This window comes from Passer domesticus, chromosome 3 (genome assembly GCF_036417665.1).
Source record: "Passer domesticus isolate bPasDom1 chromosome 3, bPasDom1.hap1, whole genome shotgun sequence".
NCBI classification, from domain to species: domain Eukaryota; kingdom Metazoa; phylum Chordata; class Aves; order Passeriformes; family Passeridae; genus Passer; species Passer domesticus.
This window is the reverse complement of record NC_087476.1, coordinates 102,029,440-102,051,997: the sequence shown is the minus strand read 5'-3', so window position 1 is coordinate 102,051,997 and position 22,558 is coordinate 102,029,440. Positions and strand designations below refer to the sequence as shown.

Sequence of the window (22,558 nt, the reverse complement as noted above, 5' to 3'; positions counted from 1 at the left end):
TGCAGCAACTATGTAAAATTGCCATCCAGAATGTTATACCTTTTGTTTGAAAATTCAGTCATTTAACAGGAAACTTCTGCCCTTCCTGCCAAGGTCATGATATTTCACTGTGTAATGAATGCTCCATTAGGTCATTAAGGCTGTTACCTATCACCGATCATCCATGAGGTTTTACACCAGGTTAAATCCATGGCATTGCTGCAGAGTGCAAAACAGCAAGGAAAAGTGAAGGCCAAGAGATAGTAAACAATAGATCTTGTAGTTCCCCTACAGTGTCCAGTACACGAGGGCTCTGCTAGGATTCTATGGCCTCAGCTTGTTGCCATGAAGCTGGTTTGCCATTTTGGGCCACCTCACAGCTGGCTCAGTTCAACACCTTAAACTCTTACTGAACTCTGCTATGCCATTCTCTTGGGGAAGCCTCCCAGTGCTGTGGCAGCATCTAACAGAGAAGTGGCTCCCTGGAAGTGCCTCCCCACCCTGGGAGCCACAGAGCAAGTGCTGTTATACATCACAGAGCCGCTGCGCAAACACCTGGGGACAATTTGTCTCCAACCTTCTGTGTCTTTTGAACCCCTCTTCATTTGTGTTTGATCTAAAAAAGACATGTTAGAATTAGGAGAGATGTAGGCCCAATCATTTCATAAAAAACATTCTGGTTGAAAGCAAATTGGAATGGACACTTACAAAAACTGTTTGCGATCAACAAGGTAAGCAAGGGACAGGAACAGTATAAAATCAAATTGCAGCCACATGCAGCAGGTGTCAGATGTGCCTTCAGTAGTTGCTACTGTGAAAACAAGACAGAACTCATTTGTTGAAGGTTGTGTTAAGGTGATGCAGGGTTTTTCTTCAGGTCTTGTCATCTTATATGAAGTGCTTATCAAGTATGTATGAGCTTTTATAGCCTCTGTGAAATGAGCAACTTCTGACAAGCTCCTGAGGGACAGCTCTCTGTTTTGCAACAACTTCTGACACAAGTGGCCCAAGTGTTGGTGCTGTGACAGGCACCTATAAGAATTAACTACTGTGATCTGCTGCATGATGCCACCAGGGAGAGGTAGAAAGCCATCAAGAGGGTGGAGTTAAGGATGTTTGGCAGCTGATCACAATCCTGTTCTGCATTACACGGAGGAGCAGCAAAGTGACAGACTGTGCTGGAGCAACTGTCTGCCACACCATGTGTGGACTTAAAAACACCAGAAGATTCTGAGGCTACCAGTGACAGAGGATGACTGTGCAATGTAAATATGAGATGATTTGATTAAGCCCTTCCCAAGACACAGCCCAGATGTAAACAATCTGCTTATCTATTTTTCAGTGTCTTAGAGAACATTTTTGCATGCAACACTTGTGCTTAGTGCCTGATTTCATTTACATCAGTCAGAGGAACGCCAAAAATATTGGGTTTGTTTATCTCCAAGGACCACTGTAAATTCTAACACACATTTATGTTGCCTTTAAATCCTATTAGAGCTCTACTTATTCTCTACAACACAATTAACAATGGAGTGATAAACAAAGGTGACAAAAATAACCATTCTCAGTCTCCTGAATATTTTGATTCCTTTTCAGCTAAAAAATAATGCAAAATCCAGACACTTAAAAGCCATGGGGTATCTTCAGAGTAACTGATCAGCTTTCATAGAATACTTATCTTTGTTAGAATATTTATTATATCAGTAGATCTTGAGCTTATGTTACCCACCTCTTTACTGCATTCATTTCATAACTATTAATGGTAGATACATCAGTATCAGCCTGAACATTGGATTAATTCTTGAAGTTTTACGTGAATAACATTTCTTTCTTAGTATGCAGATCTAGGAGCTGATAACACCAGTCTTCTGAACTGAAAATGTGCTTGGAATACATGCAGTCAGAACACTTTCAGTATATGACAGCAGTTATAGCCAAGTCTAACCCCATTCCCCATCTCAAAATTGAGTGAACTGAGTCCCATTACTTTTAGCATTTCTGTGATATTATAAAAGAATATTTCTGACCCAAATCTGTACACTAAACATGCCCTGTATTTGAAATTAATCCCTTGCAAGCTTCATACAATAAGAACACCTTTCTCAGTTGCTATGAAACTGTTGAAGCCAAAGAAAGGGGAAAAGCTTTGTGTCTTGGGAACACTATCTCTACGGAGCCCATTATTCAGGTTCTAGAAGACACATAGGGTCACACTTGTCATAACAGAACACTGGTTTAGCATTGTTATGCACATAACAGCAACACAAAAAAAATGTATGCTCCTTCTGCTCTATATGTGGAGCATGATTTTTACCCCTTGGTAATGCAGCTAGACCACTTACAAAAAGTTACATGTTGCATCACACTATTCACTGCCCTTTTTCAATTTATGTGTGTGTCTTGATATGCTTGTCACACACAGATCCACATACTCAAGTCTCTCAGACTTGAAGACAGACAAAGGGTCTCAAGTATCCAGAAGTTCGTCTGGTTTTGTTGGTTGTTTTCTCAGAGATGACACTTGAGCCACTTCAAATCTGTAGCAGCAGCAAGTTTTCACAGAAATTATAGGAAAACCAGGACTTGTCAAAATGTCATGTCACTTGAGCAATTCAGAAATGTGATATCCTAGTCATCTGAGCAATCCTAGCCATTCAGAGCAATCTGAAATTTTCAGGAGACAGGTGCCTAAAAATCTCTCAATAACTGTGACAGCAGTGCCTTTGTAGTCGTGATGGCCAAAGCTGGGGTTTGTGCAGGTAATACCTTCTATTACTTCAAAACAGAAGGAGGTTATTCCAGCAATTTCTTTTTACCTTTCAGACAGGGTGACCATGGTCTAGGAAAATTGGCTTATCTAAGTACATTAAGTCCTTTCTTCAGCAACAAGGGGGAACAGCAACTTCAGTGCAACTTCAGAACTTCTCTCCCCCATTCAACCAGCACAGCCAGTACTGCATGCCTCCAGCAGGTCAGTTCTTGCATCTCATCTCATGCACAGTATGATGCATCATGTAATTAGCTAAATAACAATGACATGGAACTTCAATGAAATCTTAATGACAGCATATTTCCATTTTTGTGTTGTCTTCTCCGCATGTTCAAATTTAAAAATTTACTGAGCTTTAAGTGATATGAAGATGCTAAAAAATACTTTGGTGACTTTAAGCTTGAAACAGTGAAATAGGTGCTTTGGTCAGCTTTCAAAATTCTGCCAAGACTAATACACAGTCTGAGGACACAGAATAACACATGCACTTTTAGACCTTCCTTAAGTAAATAAAATTAAAAAAAAAAAAGAAAAAAAGAAAGAAATTTATCTAATTCTGAATGTTATGGAGTAAAAGTAAGCCAAATAAGTGATGTTACCTCAGAGAAAATTACTATAAGAGAAAAAAAATAAACAACAAAACAATTTTCCAGTTGCCCAATAGGAGGTAACAACTGCTTTCCCATCATCATTACATACAGAAACACCTGGTATTGAATTGAAGCAACAGAAGACCAGATACAGTAAACTTTCTATAATTGCTTTGAAATCTTATTTTCTCCCATCTGAAAGTAGCAGTTTTGTGCTCACTCTTTTAATTCCTAAATGTGATTTATAAACATTTCATATTACTCTAATCTGTCCCTGCAGTATTTCAGCAATGGCAAGCGCACAGAGAAATCTAATGAAGCACTCACTACAAACTGTAAACACAGAGGGTGCCAAGGTGTCATGTACAGTACTGATAGAGGTTAATACCTTCCACAGTCATTAGGTTTGGATTTGGGGATGTTTGCACAGTAGTCGATGCAGATAAAATTAAATTGTATGCTAGCAGCCTGTGAAAACCTCATGCATCATTGAATCCCTCAGTTACATCTGGGTCTTAATGGGATAAAATTCATCTCTGGGTACAACATCCTTATGTGCTGCTCGTGCTACGGTGGCTTGCTTGGGGACAGAGGATGGTGTGTATTCCCAGGCGAAATCCTGCAGAGGGAATTATCAACTCTCTTGAGACATATTAAAAAAAGGTGCACTTTAAGTGCTGAAGCAGAAGAAAGCTGAAGGCACGTCTATGCTTCAGTGACACCCAATGACTTCTGTCTAAGCAAGGCTGGGAGTGGGGCTGTTGTGGCAACAAAGCCCATCAGTGACAGACACACCAATACACACACTCAGAGTTGCAAGTTCACACCAGAACCACGTAAACCAGGCAAGACTTTAACTACAATATAAAATTAGAACTTTTTGAAAGAAAATTAATACACTATATATTTTAAAAGAAAAAAAAGGAGAATCAGTAAGATGTTTTCAGGTCATTTTTCAGGTCACAGTGATGAAAAATGCAAAAAGTATTGAGATGAGGGCCTTCTGGTGTCAATTTCAAATTCCCATGCAGTAGCACCTTTTATTATTACCAAAGTTTCCAGATGTTAAGACTGCACTGTGACAATTAATATGATATCTAATTATATCCCTTTCTTTGTGTCATCTGGCATACCAGCTCACTGTACATTCCTATAGGATAAATGGCATATGTTCCTCTGTTAACAAATGCTAAACTAGTCACAGTTTTACAGTCTTTGCTTACAATTGTACCACCAGGTGGAATTACAAAAATTATATTCACTAATCTGAAAAACAGCACTCAAAATAAGAACACCTGCACATTTTAGTTTTTGTTTTCTTATTTTCAATAATATTTTTTTTAATAGCTGTCCATTTTTCAGGCTATTTGCACAGCTTCTGCCTGAAATATTGTCAGTTGTTCTGAGAAGGACAGATTATACCTTGTCAAAAAGCCTGAAATTGAGCCAGTGACAGCCTGAAACCTATTCCAGATTCCAAAAACATATTGCAATGCCTCTACATTTTTCTTTGGCAGCTGGTTACTAAAATCTTAGCTGCAGTGCAGGTATGAAAATGATAGAGATTGAATTAGAAAGATGTTCAAAGAAGCATTCATTCCACAAGACTGGATGCCTGACTGAGGAAGAAGACTTTTGTTTTATCCTTAGGACATTATTGGTTTCATATGCAGACAGATGAGTTTTATATTCACATATTCTCTTCATTCCACTCCTCTCCTTTCCCTCTGTCTCCTGCAGGTAGCAATCATGCCTCTTTGATAGTTAAAGTAAATAGCTGAAAGGTTGAATGGGTTTCTGTAAGCCAACTGCATACTGAAACCAGCTGGGCTCTTACAAAATAAAATCAGATCAATGCTGAAAATGGCAATAATGTTCCCAGAGGATAAAATTTAGTAAGGAAATAACTGTATATATTACTTGACCCAGAGATTCCTCCAAAGTGACACAAGGTATATGAAAGGACTTAAGAAATAAGTGCTTAGGATACTTTCCAAGGATATTTCCAGGAGATTGCAGCTTGAATTTGAGCACCTTTTATTCTTGCCCTGCACCCTACACTCATTCTTGCCATTTAAACACCCAGGGCCCAGTTTAACTCAAACACATGCCTCACACAGCCTTTAACACACACAGCAAACTGGCTCCTGCCCTGAGCTGAGAGTCTCCTGTGTGCATCTCATTGTCCAGATGTGACTACAAACAGTAGAAAGCCATGACTTCACAGACCCTGAATATTAAATAAAGCCATTGGTGTTCCACAATTCCCAAATCTGCCATCTATCCCAGTATGGCTATATTGTTTTCTCCTTCTGCCTCTACAAGCTCCTATTTATAGCACAATCACCTGCTCCATTTGAGTGCAGCGCAAGTCCTTGGCTTAGTGTCTTGAAAATACTGTCCTTTCATGATGAGCTATACTTTTACACAGCTTTACAGGCTATCTCCTCTATCTGTCTGGTGTCAGACAATCAGTCACAGTGCCAAAATTTGAAACAAGTTTACAGGGTGGCCTCTAAAACTTTATGAGGGCCCACTTCATTTGCAGCAGTTTCCAATAGGCACAAGCCATCCTTCCCAATGCTAACAGGTGGCACAGGTTTCTCCTGTTTTTCTGACCACAAGGCAAGAGGTAAAGCTATTACAGCAGGTTAAAGGGTGGAGAGGATTGAATTTTTTTTAGATAGGTTTATAGAGGGGCAAGTTAATTTAAACAGCTGGCAAAAAGCCTATTGCAGTTTTAGCCATGATGAATTCTGAGATTATTATGGGACCAGATGGGCTTTGTCCTGTAAGTAATTGTATACTCTCTGGAGTGGACAGGGGGCCATTGAACCATCTGTTTTGTTGTTGCTCTAAAGAATGCCTTATTGCTGTCTGTGTCTGCTGTTTCCCTACTTTACTCCCCTAGGCCTACTTTACATCAACTTGCTCAGACACAAGATGCCCTCTTGTTTTAAGCAAGAAAGAGAATTATATTTGCCATCCCAGCCTGCCATGTTATGCCAGTAGTTTTCCTGTCTTCACAGTTTGCTGCTTTTGCTTGCTTTTTTTAGCTTCTGAAAACATATTGGAATGGACAATAGATTTACAGGTATTTTAGCATTCTGGTAGTACCACTCAATGCTGCCCAGAGTTAAATTTGTAAATAATAATGCCTTGCTCTCAAAAGGCATTTTTCAACAGAAGAATACAAAGCTTTTCACATAGAGATAAGCGTCACTGTTCTTATCCCACAACTGATGAAATTCAGGGACACAAGAAAGAATCATAGCCTAAACCCAGGAAATTCAGAGATACTCAGAATAGGATCAAATGAGACCATACGGATAAGCTACACACAAAGCTATATAGGCATTCTCTAAAAGACTATGCATGAATTAAAGAAATACAGAAAATAAGCAGAACCCCAAATTTTTTGCATGTGGCCAAAACTGGGATTTAGTTGCTGAACAAGACAGTCAGTGATATAATTCATGTGTCTGACCTCTCTGGTTAATGTTTAAATGCCCAAGTCTACCACTGAAGCCTTTTAACACCAAATCAGTACAAAGTTATCTAATGGCATCTCTTTCAGTGTCATGTGAATATTATATTCCACAGGGTCTCCTCAAATCCTTTATGAATTTCCTCAAATATATGTAAATAATTGCAAACAGGACCTAATCCAGAAGAAAAACTGTAACCGTGACTTTATAAATGATCCTGTATCATCCTCGGGAGTATAGGACCTATTCTAAAGGATCAAATAAATAATCAGCCACTCAATTTACAATGAGATGCTCCAATGAAGTGAAAGATCTAGTATGATCCAGTGGGATTTGCTTATTTTTAGCATATACTGTTACTCCTGAATGGGTATGCAAAACATTTCTGAAGCTAGTTATTCTTCATCCTGAAAAAACAATTTTGGACCTTTTGGACGTCCTCAGTTAATCAAAGATTAAGAGCTTTTTCATTATCTGGAGCATTATACCCTTCATTGCTCTCATCGTTGTTGAGATACCTCACCACAGATCTCCATATCATTATGAATAAGCTACATACTTCTGAAAGAAATGCAGAGTCAATTTTTTGTTATTAAAATCTGTGAAATTAACTAATTTAAATTCCTCATGGGCCAGTGATTCAGATAACATGAATAGAGGGTTTTTTAAATATCTAAATACCTTTGTTGAATATCACCTCAATTAAAAATAAGCTCTCTGTAAAAAGTATTTTTCTAAATTATATGGGGCTTGAATTTTTCATGTCTTTTTGAAACTAACTCGAGATTTGTGATTAGTTTTCTCATTTTTATCATTAAATCCCTTAATAGAAATCTTAGGGAAACTGTTATTTCTAAGCTTTTCCTTATAACTTGGTGTCTTTAGATCACTATGTGTATAAATATTCTTTCTTATGTTAGCCAAGAGTCTATACATTTTCCTTAGAGAAAATAAAATTGAGAGGCCAGTTGGCTCACACCACTCACCACAATGTCCCCAGAACAGCAGAGGTGCATCCGTGACAGCAGATGAGGACCCAAGCTGGGTATCAGAGCTGTACATAAGTCCCAGACCATAACTGACATGAGCCTTCTGTTCACTACGATTTCATCCATAATCATTTGGCATGTAATTTACAATCCTGTTCATTACCCTGCCTCAATGTATGGGGAACAGGGGTCATTAGTACATATCTCAAAGGTTCAAATTTTAAATTAAATCTCAGCATCTTTTAGGGAAACGGCTTTTAATTTTGTGACTGAACACTCTTGTAATTCCTTTTTCCCAAGTACCCTCAAGAGGCTTTTCTCACACACTAACAGTAATCAACTTGTCAGAACTTAGAAACTTCACTGGTACCTTATGAAATTCTAAATTGCTGTAAGGTCATCTTTTCATTTTACTAACCTTATGAAAAGTTGCATCTCTCTTCTTTCCTCATATATCAAGTACATTTATATTGCTAGTAGCTTACATTTTATTCAGGTACAGCATGCTTCAGCTTTTCAAATATTACAGAATAATTTGATACACTAAGAGCATGAAGGAAAGAGCTAAACATTAAAAAAAAAACAACACAAAATTCACGTATCTTTCTGGTACAATACTGGAACACTCTTTACTTTATCCAGCTGCATTAGACATATGCTAAAGTAAATACAGAACATTATTCAAACAACCTTTTTCTTAAAATTATACTTCTTTTAAGATTGCTAGGGTTTTAATTATATCCATCTCACTCAGTTCACTTTTCTTTCCAGCTATTCTTAGGACAACAGAACTCACTTCAAGATTGCCACCTTCCTGAATATATGCAACAGACAGTAGATTGCAATGCACTGAAAGACTGATTTTACACAAGTATGGAAAATATTAGGTCCAAGTCCTATTGGGAATTGGGTTTACTGATTCATGGCAAAACTGCAACAAATTCTTCAAAGACGTGATTCCTATGAGATGTGATAAGAAATAAGTCTAGCAGGAGACAGTCAAGTGAAACTCAATAAAGCAGTGGATAACACTTCCTTTGTGGCAGGTGAGCCAAAGCAATAGGAAAGGAAAACCTAACAGCACAGTTCTCAGCAGCGTGATGCATCCCTTAATATCGACCAGAAGAGGAACAAACACACACCCTCATTTCATGGCACTCATTCAGCCACTGACCAGCAAGACTCAAGGCCTGAGACAACTCAAATTCCCCCTGGCTGCAGAGACAGGTCTGGAAGTAAAGGTGGGGTGTGGGTGTTCTCCATGGCAGCTGAGCAGGCTGTGTTAGCAGCAGTGGGGCCCACACAGAGGCCATCAGACCTGGTACTATCACACACAATTTTATCTCAGGTAATGCTCTCAGGAAAAGGAGAACCACGGGGAAACTGCACGCACATTTCTCATTCAGTACAAGAATGTCTCCCAAGAAAGGACCCAAAACCAGACCTAGCCCAGAAGCAGTAGCACATCTTGTTTACATCTGAGGCAAAGAGGCTACCACAGGACCCACTGACACAGCAGGTAACATTGCTTCATATTATTTGCTGCAGCCATGTCAGTTTGAACGCAGCACTAGATTAAAACCAACAGCATCCCAAGAAATGGGAAAAGTGTTACACCATTTTGTTTCTGAAGGTTGAACACTGTAGTGTTGGTTCCTGGCAGTGATGCTTCATATATTCCTTACACCTGATGCTGTAAGGTGTTGAATGCAGGTAAAACCTAAGCAAGGGAGCAGAAGTTATCCCTGGAGACAATCAAAATTGGGTTGGAGAGGTCTGAGTGACCTGACCTAATTAAAAATGTTCCTGCTTATTGCAGGGTGGTTAGACTACACTGCCTTTAAAGGTCCCTTCCAACCCAAATTATTCTATGACTCCCACTATGTTTACAAATCCTATCACACATCCCTACAGGCTGAGGCAACTGACACATTGAGACATCCCTCCATCATCACAGATAGAGGATAGGATATCTGGGAAAACTAGGACTCTATTGCTTGCATCTCCAGCATAACCTCCTCTGTGATTGACAAGAAACCAAAATCTTCAGAGTTCTCAGCACCTACACAACACAAATGCACATGTAGACTGTTTTCTTAAAAAGGTGCGTAATCCTTTACTAAGGTTTTGCAGAGGTACCACAGAATTTGTTTTTACCTCTCAAATTATGAACAGGAAAAAAAAAGCACTTATATTCTGAAAACTGAACACAGTTTGCACTGTATTTTTCATGCACTAATAGTAACGATAGATTTTTTTTTATCTGAATTACTATTATTTAGAAGAAATAGAAATAATATACATGTTTCTGTTTATGCATACAAGAAAGCAGAAAAGCAAAAGGGAATAAAAGAAAGCATGCTGACAATAACAGTGATGAATTGCATACAGAAAGCATTATAAATGGTAGATCATGAAGTGAGTGTGGGACATGCATAGTTAACAAATTTCCTAAATATTTTCCAAGGGTGAGAACTGTTCTAACACCCATCAGCTTTCATTTCCTATCTGTTTAATGCCAGATAACAACACACGTTGGTTTTTTTTTCCCTCTCATCATAACTTATAATGCCCATTAATTTATTGCCATCTCTAATTCAAACTGACATCAGTAGACATCTTAGCAGTTTAAAGAAATAAACTGCTGTTCAATCTGGAGGGAACCTTTAATAATCTTCTTGTCATACACTTACAAAAACTTTCTTTGTTAATTTGATACCACTAAAGATACAGCCAATATGAATCTCTTCATCAGTTAAACAACCATCCAAAAATTATATTCTAGGGAAACAGAAGAAAAATCAGTGGTAAAAATGCTATCCAGGATTTCAGTACTAACTAAAATGGCTTGAGGACTACACAACATCATATGCAGACATTCAAGACTTAAATAAACAAGAATAGCATGGTTTGGGAAAGAGTTATTTACTTATAAAATTTTCTGTTTTATATAATAATACAACATATAGTAGATAAAAGGGGAAAAATATTTGGAGGTCATTTTATTTTGCAATAAAAATAACTCTGAGTATACAAGTAATTTGACTGAATTTTGGATTTGTCCATGTTTGATTGTTTCCGTTCTGGGCTTTTGATTTAATTAAAACTAGTGACAGATGGAATATTTTCTCTGAATCTCTCTGCCAATTTTTTGTAGTTATGTAATAACATTTTCCCAATTTAAATAATGCTTTCCCTGATCTGGTTTCAAAACATCCACATCAAACACAAAGAATTCACTATAGAGAAGGAATCAAAAAGTCCAAGATAAACTGAAGGCTGGCAAAGTTAAACACCGAAAAGAAAAATTTCCCTCAGTTCTTCTTCCTTAGAAGTTTTAGTAGTTGCTTGAAGTAAAAGTAAGTACAATGCTACCTAAAATTATGATTTTTAAGTGTCTTTAAGGCAAAATTAAATTACTTGAGATCTGTTTTAATCCTGTATGCTGTTTACTGTGTATCTTACTAGTAATAAGATTTCAATAATTCAGAGAAAAAGCTACGGAGGATATGGGTATATTTTCCATTTCATGCTGTTGGCAAACAGAAGCTTGCTGATGGAAGACACTCTGAGCAGTTACAGCTAGGGCTCAACACACAACTGACTCCTTGAAAGCCCATGGTCTGTATTAGGCAGAGTCCAGTTATGCTTCTTGGTTATCTCTTCTTGCCTTAAACCTAACTCCATGAAGCATTTCTGTCACCTCCAACACCTCCCAGCACACCTGAATTTTGAAAGTGACCTAAAAGATAATAAAATAACTCAGAATCATGTGTTATCCACAAAAGGGTGAATAGACTGCTTTATAAAGGATGGCAGCCACCAGAGCATTCCTTTCCTGTGCATCTGCCTTGGGAAACATCTGAATCAAACCTTCTTCTTGAAAGAAGCTTGAACTCTCAAGCACCTAACTTTAAATATGAATGACACAACATAAAGAAATATTTAATGAACAGAATATTTAATGAAAATATTTGCAACACTAAATGCAATTCATCTTCTTTTAATTGATGAAAATGTTTTTATCTGCACGCTAACATCTCTTTAGTCTGCCACATCACCTGTAGCTATCTTGACTTACATTAGCATTCTTTCCTTTCCAACATATATTCCAGACCTCATCCATTCAAAACTTTGACGAGATCTGAGCTTCCACTAATAGCTTGTACTTCACAAACTGAAGCAGTTTGACAATAAAACAAAAGTGTCAAAAAGTTTTAAATTTGAAGAGTGGCTGAGAGACATTAATTTTCTGAGGCAACCATCTCTCCTGAATTTTGGTTGTCAAGAGGCCAGATAACTGTGGCAAAATCTGTCACTCTCACTGCACAGCCAGTGAAGGGAAAGCAGTATCTCCAGAGGACAGTCAGCCCCTCTGCTGGTGATGGTGAATCTCTCTCAGCTGTCTTGGGTACAACCTGTGGCCACTGCTCTGCTCTGACTTGTACGTATTGTAACTTTCAGGCACCTTGCCTGGGACAGACAAACCCTCTAAATATGTGATCATTCAAAGAAAACTACATCATTTGAAGAAGATGGTAGCTAAAATGTTCCTGGGTTACTTAGCAAGTGACAAGACTGTTTTGAAGGGTTTGATTTCACCATTGAATTATCAATATACTTCATCTTACTCCCTAACACACTGCTTCTGACAAAGTCTCAACCTGATCTGATGTACTAACATAGGGATTTCCAATTGAGATTTCATCTGATCCCCAACTTCCAAGATGTTTTGCTGCTGCTGACACTGTTGTTTTTAACTCAATTTAAAGAGCTCATTTCAGTTCCTTTATTGCAAGATCTGTCACATACATGCTACACAGCCTTGGATAGACATAACTATACAGTGACTCAGTTTCACCAGCCATAACACAGGGATTAAAATAATACTCGCACTTTGAAGAGCACAGCATGCATAGATGAAAAGCATTTTATAGGAGCAAACTCTCATGTTGTCACTAATGACAATAATATTACTCTCTCCAGAACAAAAGTAAGATATACACCAATTTCCTTGCTCTTATCTTTTTTTTTTAAAGTCATTTAATAAAAGCACATGAAGGAAAAAGCAAAGATTAGACTGTATAATAGATTATTTACTTTTTTTAACCATCAAGTTCTGTATAGCCCACACACAATACAGACAAAACAGTATGCTGACTTCAGCTCCAGAAAAACTGTGAATTGCAATCTTACAATATGAAATGCAATAAACCATACAAACCTCATTACCTTTGTTGTTTTCTTCCTTAAATAATCTTTAACAGCTCTCAGTTGGTATTTTATGGCTTCTATCTCTATATAATTTTTAATCCACTTCAAGTACCAGTTATATTCATTTTTAAACCATAGATAAAATGCTTACTGCTATTTTGCAGGTGACTTAAACTACGATTGCCATGTTATTTGGAACAAGCTGTCAATTTCTTGAACAATACTGAACAGTGTCAGCTCTATATCAACCTTCTTCATCTTTTAAGAGTGACACAATGATGCCAGCAAAGTTTCCTGGTATTTTTCCTGAAATTGCTCACAGCAACATTTTCACTATTGGACCCATCTGAACCTGGGCCACACTGCTTTGGGCAGGCAGGCGATGAGTGGTAAACTCATTTTCTACCTGTGAATTTCAGGCTATATATGCAAATTATTCCATGCTTCTCTCAAGATTAGAGACTTACTTTTTCTCCCCATTCTTCATTTGAAAAGCAAGCATGGCTATGAAGCACGTTACTACCCCAGTATAGTTCAAATCTGGCTGAAAGATTATCTCAATCCCAAAATGCTAATATGTCATGTCTTTAAGCACCTGAGAGTAAGACTGTCTACACAGAGGTGAGCAGTGTATGGCAGTTACTGTGCTGGGCAGAAGCAGTCCACAGAAATCCTATTTCTCCCCCAAAAAAATTTATTGGACTTAGTGTCCCTACACAGCACCCCTAAGCCCCTTCCCACTCTTGAAATCAGTAATGCTGCAGTTTGACTTCTTTGCACAGGATGACAAACAGACATTACACAATTACTGTGATAAAACTTTTACTCAAGAAAAATACCTCAACAACCTTGGCAATTTGAGAAATCTTCAGCAAACCAGCATTTCTCCCTCCCACCCCTGCCCCCCCAAAAAAAAACTGGTTAAAATGTGACTATATCTACCAAGATTAAAAATTTCAATAATTTGATTAGCTATCTTAAGTGATCTTTCATTCTGATACGAAAAAGAAAAGCTTCTCAGTGGTTTGGAGCAGTGACACATTATCCTTGTCTCTGTAGCAAAACGACACGGAGTTCTGCTTGAAATAATTATCAAAAAATCAATAACTTACTGTGGAACATTTTTTCCCAGAAAGCAAAAATATTTCAGAATGCTTTCTCATTTCTCATAATAGATGAACTAGATATGGTGCTTCCCTTTTCCTCTAATCTATATCCTTTATCAAGATGCATCTATTTTAAGTTGCTTACCACTGCTGAAGCATAAATAATTGAAATAAGTCTAAAAAAGCCCTGCATCTATCCACAGGAGTAGTAAATAATAATAATAGTAAACAAGCCACCAAATCACTGACTTTGAAAGTATTTGTTGGTGTAAGGTACTTTTAACTTTACATGGACATTAGATATAGCCTATTTTCTGTTTACCTGTCTATTATGTATCTCTTTGATGTGACTGTAACTGTCTTTTACTGATCTTTATCCTTTCTAATCACTGGCACAATTCCATAGCTGTGAGTTCGTCTGAAGGCTATGGAAGATGTTTGCTCCCAAAGAGCAATCAGTCCATGACAGGGTCTTCCCATTTAGCTGAAAACCTTGCATCCTGATTAATGTTCATACTGCTGAAGAACATAAGCTATGATCTCATAACTGGGTTCTAAATTAAACAACCCAACCCTGAAAAGCACTCCTGCCATTACTCATGCAAACAAGCTTAAGCAAATCAATAGGGATTTGCAGGATTGGTCTTCTGTCTTTGACCAGAGAAAAGCCACTCTGAGGGGACACTGTGGGAAGACTGACTAGAAACAAGACCTTCCCATTTCAACTCAGGTATGATCCAGCCATAGAGAGCTGCATCTTGAACTCCTGCCATACCTGGGTGGGGGAGCCCAAGAATTTTGGAGGGAAACCATGGAATCTTACCTCCACAAGTTTAGTGACACCTAAGTAATCCGGAGTGAGGTGCACCCCAAGCCTCTCTGTCTTACACACCTGCTTTGTTCAAACTCTCAGATCACAACTTGCCCTGTCTCCACATCAGGTGCGTAATTGTGTAATGAAGAAAGCTGAAATACTGATGCATGAAGCAGCAGAGGAGGAAATCCAAAGAAGGGAATCCAGTAATTCTTGACTCATATTTCCACTGTGCAATGCATGAGACAAAGCTTATAAGGAATGTGGAATCCAGATGTCAGCCAGAAAAAAAAAAAAAAAAAAAAGAGCAAATCAACATTGACATATAGCAGAAAAAACTTGTTTAATTGATAAGAAACACATAAAATATAGTAGCATTTCAAGGCTTCTGACCTGCCAGATTGCTCCATCTTTAATATTTTGGCTGAATCATTTAATAAAAAATGGATGTTATTCATTAACTGAGGGGCACAGTTGAGTCAAGTCTGCTATTCATCATGATTTTTATCATACTGCTCTATTATGGCTAGCACAAGATTTCTCTTGCAGAATTATTGCTCAGATAAGTTTTAACAGTGTTGGCAGTGGGAAGATACTCAGAAAAAAAAACAAAACTTCCCAACTCAGTAAAAAGAAGGTTAGTTTTGATAGATTTGTATTCAAAACATTAGCCAAATCCCTTAGACAATTTCTGCAACATTACTCTGAGACATTTTATTGATAATAGTACATCATTTACCTGTTAAAATTTCCTGTTGCCTTATTTTTCCTCCTTGTCTTATTTTTCTAGAATTACAAGTACTGTCTTTTCTTCCAATTGCTGTGTTTATTTTATCCTATGTTTATTTCTACAGAATAGCTCAGTCAACTAAATGTTGTACCTGGCTTGGCAAGATTGCTACCCATCCCCATGTTTTCAGTTCCCTGAATATTGTTGATGCTAACTTCTGACTTTATTAATTGCACTAGTGAAATCTGTTTCAAAAAACAGATCTTTGTGCCACAATGCTTGTTTTTTGTACTGCTTGGGTTTTTTTTTCCATTCACTGTTAAATATGTTGGGGTCTCCTTCAGAGTTGAAATTTGATCTAAAATTAATATTAGCTGATACCTGGAGGAGCTCTCCAGTGTAAACTAATTGTCTGTGGTAGCTCAGAGCTTATGTTTACACCTTGCACCCAAACCAGCTCTAAACAAGACCAGGTAAATACCCAAAGCAGTGTCATCACACTTTGGACACCTGCACTATACCTCAGTGTGTTTCCATCCTCCTCTCCAGTGACCTCAGCAGAGTCTGTCTCACCCCTTCATGAACACAACCAGCAGAAGCACGGGACAGCTAACAAGAGGAAGGCTGGGTGCATGGCAGTAACCACCTGCCATCTTGGCTCTTGTTGGGAGCATTAACAGCAGCCTTCAGACTCTTCAGCCTTGAGACTCTTCAGACTGTTGCCAACAAATTAAGTGGTACTGACAGTTCAAGGGCCGCTCCATAGTGAGGCAAGAGATGTAAGACCTGTCTACTCTCTATTTCTTCAGTCTTTTTTAAGTGGAAGATGTTTTTCTCCCCTTTTAACTATAACAGTGGGATTATATCAAATAATGACCACTGAGAGCGAAAGAGTAAAATAGAAGAAAAATGTCTGAATCTGCTTAGTAAATCAAACAGCTCAGAAGCCACCATGACATATGATTCCTGGTTAGAAACTAAACCCACCACCTCAAAGGCAGCAAACACTTGTAGGCAGCAACACCCTGATGTCTTTGCAATTTCTTCACCTTCCCTATATTTTTCATACACATGCATGCTTTACATTATAAATGGTTTTTACAGTCAATATTCACAGCAGTGCCATTTGTCCTTCACAAATTATTTGCTCTGTATACATCTTTAAAAACAGCACTGCATGTTAGCTTTCCATTGGCTAAGTTGTTTCAAAGCAGTATCTCAAGAGATTAAGACAGAGAATAGAACAATCCTATAAATTGAATACTAAATGAACCTTTGTTTCTGCAGAAAAAGATGTCAGGAAAAAGTATCCTTTGAATGAACAATGTATATAACACAAAAGCAGAGTATTTGATGGTTAAAGAACTACAGCAGATTCCTATTTCTGCAGCTCAATTAATAACAGGCTTTGGGTTTTCCAAAGGAATACAAGGAATAGCAGTCATACTCTGTGGAAGTCACCTGTGTAATTATTTCTGGCATCTATTACATTTTCCATTATAACTTTCATATTCTCTCAAACCATTTTTTCTATGCTAAGGGCATCTTTCCTTTTCTAACTGGCTGCAATTTCACAGCAGGATGCATTTAGCAGATGAGTCTAATTTTATACTCTCTAAATTGTCATGTTTATTTGGAGCGCCACGAAGTGACCACGAGATACCTGGAACCTCATTCTCAATTACAATGTGTCCTACATGGATTTAAAAATCTATTCCAGTAAAGCTGGCAGCTAAATGACAACCCCAATTAACTGATATGCTTCAAATTGTGTAAGATACATGAAGAAAATAGGGCCAAATTTGGAGGCTGTCAATCATTTAATTACAAATAGATACTATTGTAAGAAAATATATCATGGGTTTTGTGATCAAAGCCACAGTGTAAATTACAGAGCAAATTAGTTCCCTAGCTCACTGTCATTCACAGGAAGCAAATTTTTTTAATACCTGTTGAAGACATTGGAGAGCCACGAGTCATTTACATCACCACTTGAACGCATACTGTTTAGACTGTTTAATACTTTTCCAGGATTTTGGTTTTGTTGATCTGGGGTCCTATGTCCTGTGATAGCTAATCACAGAATCATGGAATCATTGAAGAGCCTGGGTTGAAATGGACCTTAAATATCATCTAGTTCCAGCTCCCTCTGCCATAACCAGGGACACCTTCCACTAGAACACATTGCTCAAAGCCCCATCCAGCCTGGTCCTGAATATTTCCAGGGATGGGGCAAGCACAACTTATTTGGGCAACATATTCCTGTGCCTCACCATCCTCACAGTAAAGCACTTCTTTTAAATATCTAATCTAAACCTACTGCCTACCAGTTTAGAGCCATTTCCCCTTGTCCTGTCATTACATGCCCTTCTAAATTGTCCTTCTCCAGCTTTCTTGCAGGCTCCCTTTAGACACTGGAAAATACTCTAAGATCCAAGAGCTTTGTTTAATCCAAGCTGAATAATGCAAACTCTCTCAGCCTGTGTTCATAGGAGTGGTGTTCCAGACCTCTGATCAGCCTTGCGTCCCTCCTCTGGACTCAGTCCTAGGTTGTGGACCCCAGAGCTGGATGCAGCACTGCAGGTGGGCTCTGACCAGAGCAGAGCAGAGGGGCAGAATCCCCTCCCTCATCCTGGGGGCCACACTACTTTGGATGCAGCCCAGGATACACCTGGCTTTCTGGGCTGTGAGTGCACATTGATGCTGACAGGTCATGTCCAGCCCCTCATCCACCAAAACACCCCCAAGCCTCAAGGCTGCTCTCAACCATTTACAATCACACTCACTGTACATATTTTGAGACAAATTATGCTTCTAGGTTCTCACTCTAGACAACAAGTTTTGTGAGAGACTACAAAACAAAGAAAAAAAAATTCATCATTCTATTTCACCTTATTTTTCAAGTGAATAGGCATCAATGGCTTTTAATGGGTTTATGGATATACTGCATGTGTGTATTTATGGAAGCTATGATTTTAACAGCTTCTCAAAAGTAAAAATCAGCCAATAATTGAAGAAGTCAATAGGTACTTCAGGCATAAAATCTTGCATTATTGTGTTACTGTTGCTATTATGTATAATTTACCAATACCTCTGCTGAAGGGCTTTTTCCCGTTTTAGGAAGGGAAAGAATCAAATCAAGCATAACAATGACCAAGAGGAACGTTATTTAAGATGGCAATGGAAATAGGGAATCATTACAAGCACTTCTGGAAATATCTGAAGAAAAACAAGGAAATTATGCTGATTGCTGTGGAAGAGGAGAAAAAATGCTCAGGTCCTTGAATAAATACATTTGAGATACATCTGTATATTTTAACACCCAGGTCAATGTAGACACATAGCACTGACTAGATTAATACTCTTGGAAAGGGATCAGTCCTCCACTTAAAATTGTCAATGACAAAACCACTACCAACCTTACAATTTGGAATTATTCTGTGATTTCAAGAGTTAAGAATTACAGATTATTGATGTAACGTTACTGTGATCTTGACTTTAATGTGGTGTTTTTCTTTAATTAGCTGGGTAAAAATGCAGGATAGCATACAATAATGGCTTGCTTAGATGTGCATTTACTTGCTCATCTTCTCAACACATTCAAGCAGAACTTATAGTTTAACCTATCAAATTGCACCAGACAGCACTAAGGGTAAGACAGCCACAGGCAAGAAATTTGCTGGCCACACGTCTGTTTCCAAATCATGACATGACTTCCTTACATTCCCTGGATTGCTCAAGAAGTGGGTTGTGCTTATTGCATAACAACATACTGGCAGAGGACATTCTATTTTTTAATTTAGAACTTTTTTCTTGTACAGTGGGTGTGTATCTATTATTCTTAGCATTTTGTCAGTGAAGTTTCTTGTTGAGCATCAAGGAGTTTTAATTACTTATGCAGTGCTGCAGCTTTCACTGTGCCCATCTCTACAAACAGAAAGAACATCACACACTCACAATGGGACAATTCCCTGCAGTGGTGATGATATGAAACAGAACTGAAGAACATGCCAGCAAGGCCTGCCAAGAAAAATTAATGCAAATTACTTCTCTAGAAATTTAGTTCCACAGATAACTCCTGTCCCTCCATCTTTCTGCATTTGGCCCTCTCTGTGCATGTTTCTTGCCATCAGTAAAGAACTGGCAGGCTTCAGTGGATTTTTTTGGTGACAAGCCCTCCCTGGCGTGGTACTGAGTGCTCTCTGGCAATTGTGCACAGCTCTGGTTTAATGCCATTGGTCAGCTCTTAGTTAACAGGGATGCAAGTCATGATATACAGATTCAGCAATATCTCATTACAGCACTTTTAGAGTAAAGCTGCCTGGAAATTGGTATAGAAAATGCCAACTCATTAAGCCAGGAGACCCCATTCAAAACACCTCAGGCACAGCAAACCAGGAAAAAAAAATACATTTTCTCAGACAAGAAGCACTTTTTTGTTCCCCATTTTATGACTTTTCTGAAGCTAAGTGTCATTAATTATTTCCTAGGAAAAAAACCATTTTCCAAATAAGAATGGAAGGTGTCAGTTCTTCAATTATTAAACTTTTATCATACTGCAAAGCAAGAATGAAATAAGAGGCAAGACAACAAATCAGATATCATGCACCTGAAAAAATGGCTATTTCCAAAACATCAGTAAAAATGTTGTGCTGTATCTACCAGTGAATGCTTAGAAAAATACAGGACTCATAAGAGAATTTTGTGATGCTTTAGGAATTGTGAGCAGATTAAGCAGAAGTTTCTTGATTTATAGGTATACATCCCATTAAATAGAAGCTCAAATACAAATAAAATTGAAATCCATAAATCCATACAATAAATTTTAATAGTCAGTAGCATCAAACACTGCCAATGTCTCCAAGAAGTACCAAAAGAGGTTAAAAGAACAATACCTTTTCTGGTTTTTTGGTAAATTGTTTTCTAAGAAGTCTTTCTGATGGTTCTAGATACACTTCAGAAGTATTACATATCACTAAGACTCATGTTTCAAATAAGTCTTGTAACAGTGAGAGTTTGTTTTCTTCCACATGAACAGTTGAATTCTATGGGTCAGCAACATGAATTCAGCCCTATACATACTTGGAGTACACCCATGTTTTCCTGAGCTGGTTTGTTAGTGAAAGGCCAAGCAGTGCATTTTTACATTCATCCAGTTTTCACTTGCCACCAGGAAGCACCTGGCTGGCCACTTCATGCCTTTCACATTACTATAGTGATTGCTTCAATTTCTAATTAAATGTCTCAGGGAAAACTGAGCCTTGCATGACTCTTAAATCTACCAAAGGGCAGAAGGATTTGAGCTGTGGCACTGTGGTACATGTATATCACAAACAGATACTCAGGAAAGCAGACCACCTGTTCTCCATAGGCATGTGCTGCAAGATAGAAAATATATCCTGAAGCAAAAGGAAAATTTTTTTAAAAAAAGGGAAATACAAGGCACAAAAAGACTAAGAAGCACTTGAAAAACAAGCAGGTTATCAAAAAAATAGGATTTAGGGAAAATAGTAACAAGTTGCTGCATACCAAAGATAAGGGGGAAAATGCACACCTGATGGGTTTCTAAAGGAATAAATGTGGAAGGTCTAGTTGTCAGGAATATAAATATCAAAAACAGTGGGAAAAAGACTTCTAACTTAGAAGACAGCAAAAAAGTACAAGTTTTGGGGAATATGAAGCTTATGAGGAAAGGACATAGGAACTTTGAGAGATTTAAAGGAGTGAACCTATTTCTGATCTCACCACATCTATTCTCACGCAAATGTTATAAACATGAAAGAGATTAAAGAATATTTCAGAACCTTATAGAACATCTGGCTCTAGCTATGAAATTGACAAAATCCTCCAACCACGGAGATAAGTACAAAAAGAGGAAAAATATTGTAATAGCATTTTTACTTATCTCTTAATAAATTACTTGAGTGAAATAATTTGGTAAATTTTATTAAAATTATAAATACTTCTAATAGAAACAATCCATATTTTCCACCTCATGCACTTTGCTGCCATTTTTACCAGCTCCAACTAAAAGCTTCACAATATTCTTTGGGTATCCAAAACCTTGCTTTTTCTGCCTCCTATACAGCAGACCACCAGAAAAATTGGAAATAATGCATACTGTTAAAAATGTTATATAAAGTAAGTAAAGAAAAGGAAAATACAATACAATTTCAAGAGCAGTCTCAGAGAGGGAAATACACATTTCAGTTTATTCACACAGTACTAGCAAGACAATATCAAGAACTGAATGATGCTGAAGTGTTCCTTTCTGCACAGATCTTATCACATATCCATTGTCCAATTTCTTCTGTACTACTTTTTTTTTTTTGTTTTGGTATGATTTGCTAAGCAAAGGTCTCAGACAGTTCTCCGGTTCTACCCATCAAAGAACTTTAGTGCATGTGGTGAAAATCCATCAGTGCCAATGGAGATACTGAACCAGCTATCACTTCACAATAGGTGGATCTGGGAAACCAAAGTCATTATCCTGACCTGTAAAACTACTGGAGGGAGGAATCATAGCCTGTACTTACACAGCTCCATGTGTTTGTAAGGGGGCTGTGTATAAGCACTGCACATCTGAGCCAGGACTTGTGTTCTGGATGTGAACACTGATCACACAATCAACGCTATTGAGGCCCGTGACCTCAATAAGCTTCTAGCACATTGTCCAATCATAACAGTTTTCATTGGGTTTTGGGTTTGTTTTTTCTTATGCATCCCAAGAAACACTCCGAACTCATCAGATATTCATGCAAATCCAGCATGCTGCATTGCTGAGAAAGATGTCCTGGCTCAGGGAAGGAAATCTCATATTCACTGAGCCAGTGTAACAGACTGTCTCATCTAAGACACAGCCACCTCACCAACTACAA

The 22,558-nt window shown here is 38.0% G+C and overlaps 3 long non-coding RNA genes across 3 annotated transcripts in view; 2 read left to right on the top strand and 1 right to left on the bottom strand.

The window, feature by feature from the left end:
* LOC135297322 (uncharacterized) overlaps window positions 1-22,558 on the bottom strand; it is a 476,053-nt gene that overhangs the window by 203,788 nt on the left and 249,707 nt on the right. The window contains exon 8 of the long non-coding RNA XR_010359348.1: window positions 688-790. This is a non-coding gene — a long non-coding RNA (uncharacterized LOC135297322). The remainder of the gene's footprint in view (window positions 1-687; window positions 791-22,558) is intronic.
* On the top strand, window positions 532-8,978 carry LOC135297323 (uncharacterized). The gene is made up of 3 exons (XR_010359349.1): window positions 532-710; window positions 2,803-2,950; window positions 8,588-8,978. It is a non-coding gene; the product is annotated as an uncharacterized LOC135297323 (long non-coding RNA).
* Window positions 14,697-18,979, top strand: LOC135298212 (uncharacterized). Its single transcript, XR_010360225.1, has 3 exons — window positions 14,697-14,866; window positions 16,230-16,459; window positions 18,801-18,979. It is a non-coding gene; the product is annotated as an uncharacterized LOC135298212 (long non-coding RNA).